Genomic DNA, 6,000 nt, shown 5'->3' on the forward strand with positions numbered 1-6,000 from the left:
GGGGACAGTGGGGGAGGTGAAGCTGCTAAGTCTATAGAAGCCCCTTGTTCTTCGTTCAGATTTAAAGGCATCACAGGAGGAAGGAACAAATAATCTCCTGTCTGTATCGGAGGCGCCCCCACCCCGGCAAGGGACACAAACCAGGTGGTAGGAATGAGGTGACCCGGCCAGCTGTGCGTGGTGGTCACTACTCCCGCTGGTAGTCCAGAAGGGACTCCCAGGCGGCTCAGAAAACCCGGGGGCAAAAGGCAACGTATCAGTTTGTAAGCACCAAATGCAATGGGGAGTGGGGCAGCCAAGGGCAGAGAGGGGCTGGCACAAGGCCATGTTCACAGCAGGTTGGTCACAGGAGCACAGTGTAGCAGCAGCTCCCGCGTGTGCCGACGGCCGAGTGGCCAAGTCAAACACCGAAGGTGGCATGTCTGCGGGGAACAGCATCCAGCCTCAGAAAGCCTGGAGTTCCAGCACCCAGCACCCACGTGGGAAAGGCATCAGCCAGGCAGCCGAGGCAGACCCCGCCTAATCCCACCTGTGAGGACCTGGAGCCGAGGGGGCTGGAAGAGTGTGAGGCTGTGTCTTCTAGCAAAGGGGGATGGGGAAAGAGCCTTTTTCTGCTGTTGGTACCAGGGTCCCAGATGTTGGCTGTGACAGTGTGGTCAGGTCATTTTCCTGGGGAGGAGGGGCTGGTCTAGGGCCACCCAGTCCCAAGTCTTCCGTCCACCCGGCTCTATGCACTTGCAAACACCAGGGCAATGCTCTGCCACCCCTCGGTGATTCTGTCCCTCTAACCTGACCGGGCACTGCTTTGTGATGCTCCCAAAGGGACACTTGTCTGTCGCCCCCACTGGGAAGTGGAGTTAGGAGATCCTCGGAAGCTCCTTGCCCCACTGGCCTTGGAGGCAGTTACCCTGGTCCCTCTTGCTAGTACAGCTGTGAGGTGGGGCAGGCAGGCGCGTCTCAGACCCCCAGACACGGGTGTGTGCCCAGAAGCCCCCAGGCAACAAGTGCCAGATTAGAGCAAGTGTCTCCCCAGGTGCCAGCACACTTCTGCTTGGCTTTTGCTTTGAAGACAGATGGGAAAGGCCAAAGGCCAGAGGATGGGAGCCCCGAGACGCCCCTCAGTCCTCCTGCTGCACTTGTCCTGGGCTCGGGAGGGAAGGAGATGACACCCAGCAGTCAGAGTGTCCCACAGGTTGCCTGGGGCTGCGAAGCTGCAGCGTCCTTCAAGGCTGCTGGGGCCAGGACCGTCTGAGATGCTCAGGCACCCCGACGTGAGTCCCTTCGCACACTGCCTAGGTCCCTGGGACAGCCGCGGGTAGGAGGGTGGCTCCCAGGACTTTGCGCCTGAGGGAAACATCTGGCAGCCAGAAATCGGGTTTTGCAAAGAATCCATCTGGCTGGGTGGAAGGCGGGATTCCCCCAGCCAGGGGCGCGTGGCCCCATAGCCACAGCAGAGGCTGTCCCCGCCACCTCCCCTGGCCAGTGCCCATCTAGGCAGATTCCAGCTGCAGGAGGAACTTGGTCAAGGAACTGGCAGATACAAAAGGAGGAGCTGGCGGGTGCCCCCCACCGCACTCACCTGCGAGCGGCCCTGCCCGAGGGTCCTGCTTGGGGACCACGCGCCTCTCCGGGACAGACAGGTCCCTGCTCCGTCTGTCCACTGCGTGGCTCTCTCCACACGTACTTCTCCTTTTCTCTGTGTGTGTTTCTCCTCCTCTCTTCCCCTCCCTGATTTCCAATCTGATTATTTGTGTCAAAATCTGGCGGCGTGGTGACAGCCAATGGGGAGGGTGCCAGGGCTGGCCGCGGCTGCTTATCAAAACTTCGCAGGGCTCAGACTCCCAGCTCATCCCCGGCCCACGGAGGGCGCGCTCTCTCTTCCCCTCTCTACCCCTCCCCCCCCACAAAAAAAAACTTTGAAGGACACCCAGATGAGAACAATGCAACGAACAAATGACCAAATTAAAAAATAATAACGTGAGACATAAAAGCACTTATTATCATAACCTGACTTTGGGCAAAAAAAGATGTAAGTCAGGTTTGCTTTCTCTTTCTTTCCTTCGCTCCTCCTTTCCGCCTCCTCTCCCTTCTGTCTTCCTGCCACCTCCCCAAGTTCAGCATCCAGCTGCTGAGCACCCCCTGGGAGCTGGGCCCCAGCGGGCAGCCCAGCAGGTGAACTGGGAGCCCTGCTGTCCACACTTACAGAGGAGGTTGTCTTTAGGGGGGCAAGGTGGCGCTCTTAGTGGGAAGGAGATATGGGGATGAGTGTGGCCCCGGGGACCCTCAGCCGGAGAAGCAGCCCACAGAAACACATATGGGGAGCTTGGGCTGCCCTCTGCTGGCCACTGGGGGTTCAGGGGGCGCTGCAGCCCGCGGTGGGGTGGTGGGGGTCGGGTCCATCTCCTGGGTGGGTAGGGGCAGCTGGGACAATTTCATTCCCTGGTCTTGCACCCTTCCCACCTCCTCCCAGGAGGTTTTGCATAAGACACCAGCTCCGCGGGACAGCACAGTTAGCCTGATTTGCATACGGTCCCAGAAAAAACAAGCTTGGCAGCCCGCAGCCCCAGGGCCAAGTCCAAGGTTCGACGTGGGAAAGAAAGGGGCGTTCCAAGGCGAGGTCTTTCTGTCCTAGGGCCCAGCTGGACGCTCATGGAAAATGCCACGGGAACATTCGGCTTCTTGTGGTGCCAACGGTGCTTCAATCCACACACACGTATAAACAAATAACAGGCCAGGTTCGTCTTCACTTCCCGGCTTCCTCCTCGGGAGCGGGCACACACAGGGGGGCGATGTGGGTGCTCTCTGGTAGGACGCTGGGCCCCAAGAGGGGTGTGCCATTCTGTTGTAGCCCCGCCCCCGCTCTAGGGCCCTTGGAGCCGGGGGTGGGGTGGGGGTTGTGGGTCAGGCACAGCATCTGGAGCTGTTTTGCCCTGGGGACCCCTGCCCACAGAACCCACACCCTCCAAGGTGATCCTCCGGGATCGTCCCCCAGGATCGTCAGGGCGGTGAGTTGGGCTTCCCCAGAGCTTCCCCAGCTGGAGCGCTCAATGCACATCCACCAGGTGCTATCAGGTGCTTTCCTGTGCCAGCCCCTCCCTCTCCCTGCTCCTTCCGCATCCCAGCAGTGCCCACAAGGCAGCAGATGCCCATAGGTTTGTTGTTATAGCAAAACACCACAGGGAGGTGTCATGGGTTAAGCCCCTGTCTGCAACTCCAGCAATCCCATGTGGGCATGGTTCGTGTCCTGACTGCTCCACTTCCAATCCAGCTCCCTGTTAATACACCTGGAAAACCGCAAAAGATGGCCCAAGTGCTTGGCCCCCTGCACCCACGTGGGACACCCAGAGGAAGCTTCTGGCTCCTAGCTGTGGCCCGGCCCGACCCTGACTATTGCAATAAGCTGGGAATGAACCAGCAGATAGAAGATCTCTCCTCTCTCTGGCTTTGTCTTTCAAAGAAATATGTAAGTAAGTAAACAAATAAACAATAGCAAACAAACAAACAAAAACAGAATAGCAGACACTGAGTTCTCAGTTTGGGGGTTCAGCATCTGGGCATGGCTTCCAGATGGCGCTTCTGCTGCCCTTTGCAGTGGGGAAGGGGCAGGGACCAGGCTGTGCCCTCAGCCGGCAGGATGGGTGTTAGGAGCAGGTACAAGTCAGTGCAAATTCCCGTAGCGGCAGAACCCTCCTGCTTCCTCAGCCCCCACCTCTTAGCACCAACACCGGGGGTCCTGGATTATGTGGGGGACGCATCTCAGCAGGCATCAAACAGGGAGTGCCAGCACTGCCGTGGGACTCCCAGGGGTAGGGGCATGGCAAGCCCAGGGACCCAGCTTGCACATCAGCGGCAGGCAGGAAGTGACCTCTGCACTGATGGCTGACGACCCAGCAGCAGGAGGAAGTAGGGAAGGGCATCCACAAAGAGGAACAGCCCGTGCCCAGAGTGACAGGCCAGGGCACCCACGCAGCTGAGGCCTGGGTAGGCAGAGCCCGGAGCCCAAAGGGAGAGCAGAGTGTGGCAGGAAGACCCCCGCCCACTCCAGGCACACACAACGCCAAGTGTAGCCCTTGAGAGATGTGGACTTTTGCTGTCCCCTCGGGGTCCCAGATCTCCCGTGGCCAGCTCTTTCTTGCTGGGCAGGTCTCAGAAGAAATGTCACCAGCTTGACCACTGAAGAAGCAGGCCCCGTCTCCCCATGCACACGTGGACACACACATTTCAAACTCTGTTGCGTCACCCTCCTCCTCTTACATCCTACCCCCTGAAAATACCTGGGTGCCTGCTGCACAGCCTGGCGGGCGGGGGCAAGCCTAGCTGACCCACGGCTGGTGCTGGGGACAGTACCTTGGAGACCCTCAGCACGCAAGCACACAATGAATGAAGGAAAGGATGGCTGTGCCTCCCAGCTTTGCTCTCTGCTCTCTGCACCTCCTCGGCCCAAACTCTGTGGCGACGTGGCCAGACTGTGGTCTAGAGGCTTGGGTGGGTCCTCAGAGTCCCCTGAGGCCCATTCTGACCTGCCTCCGGCTCACAAGTGCTTGCTAGTGCCAATCACTGCGGCCTGGGGCCAATGAGGTGTTGGGAGCGTGGCTTCTATCTCTCCTGAGGGCAAAGGAACGTGGCTGGGTCCTCCACGATGGGCAGGGACCAAACAGAGACAGGTGGGCAAGCCCAGATGGGCACAGTACACTCCGTGCACGGGGTGGGGTGAGGGGTACAGGTAGCCAGCTCCACCTGCCCTCTCCCGCCCTCTGTTGCGGGCTCTGTCTTACTGCTGTGTTCGACGATGGCCGCCGTGGCCGGCAGGGGGAGGAACACGGACAGCCGTCAGGGAGAGGGGAGCTCTTCCCAATCCCGGCTGCTCGCGGGAGACGCCCGGGCATCCCACCTGCCGCCCTGGGTGGGGGTGACCCAAGGTGCTGCCCCTGCAGGGAGGGCCATTCGCCGCTTCGCCACACGGCGGCGCTCCTGCCTGCCTTTGCAGGCAGGACTAAGACAATCAGAAGGGCCTCCAACCTTAACCTGCTCTGCTGCTGCCCGCCTCATATTTTCCCGTCCATGCTAACCTTGCGGACCCTTTTGCCCCGAGTTAACCGCATGGTGCGAAAGCATCTCCTCTTCTGGTCTCCTGTGCCAGCCGGGGCTGGGCAGTGTGCTTTGATGGGACACCCTAGGCTGCATTCCAGGGTACATCCACTACAGGAGGTGGACATAGTTACTTCAAAGGGGTAGGAGAAGGGTGAGGGGCTTGGAGGAATTGCAGAGAGGGGATGCTGGGGGACCGGCCGTGGTGGAGCTCGGTTCCAGGCCCCCAGTTCTGCCTGATACCTCCCAGGGTGTCCAGGGGGACACACAGGTGGAAGGAGCAAGCCCACCAGGAAGTCCACCCATCCGTGGGTGACGGGCGGGCCAGGCTCTCATCTCGAGTGCATGACACAATTCAGGGACGAGACACAGACAAAGAGTGGCTGAGGCACAAGACCCATGAACAAAGCGGAGCTACACACCCTAGAGAGAGTGGGGCCATGGTTGAGGGGGAGCCCCCTTCCAAAGTTCCAGTCATGGCCCTCTATGAGCTGGAGGCTTCCGAGGGGGAGGAGCGTTCCTTGGGTGGAGTTTCCAGGAAAGGATGGAGATTTCTGAGAATTTGGGGACTTGCTGTTGGTTGGTCTCCAACGTGCATGCGTGGTGTCAGGTGCATGGTGGGAGCAGGTTGCCTGCGGTAATCTTTTTTTCTTTTTTTTTTAAGATTTATTTATTTTATCGGAAAGTCAGATATACAGAAAGGAGAAGAGACAGAGAGGAAGATCTTCCATCCAATGATTCACTCCCCAAGTGAGCCACAACTGTGGCTGAGCTGATCCGAAGCCAGGAGCCAGGCACTTCTTCTGGATCTCCCACGTGGGTGCAGGGTCCCAAGGTTTTGAACCATCCTCACCTGCTTTCCCAGGCCAGAAGCAGGGAGCTGGATGGGAAGTGGAGCAGCCAGGGTTAGAA

Source organism: Ochotona princeps, chromosome 14 (genome assembly GCF_030435755.1).
Source record: "Ochotona princeps isolate mOchPri1 chromosome 14, mOchPri1.hap1, whole genome shotgun sequence".
NCBI classification, from domain to species: domain Eukaryota; kingdom Metazoa; phylum Chordata; class Mammalia; order Lagomorpha; family Ochotonidae; genus Ochotona; species Ochotona princeps.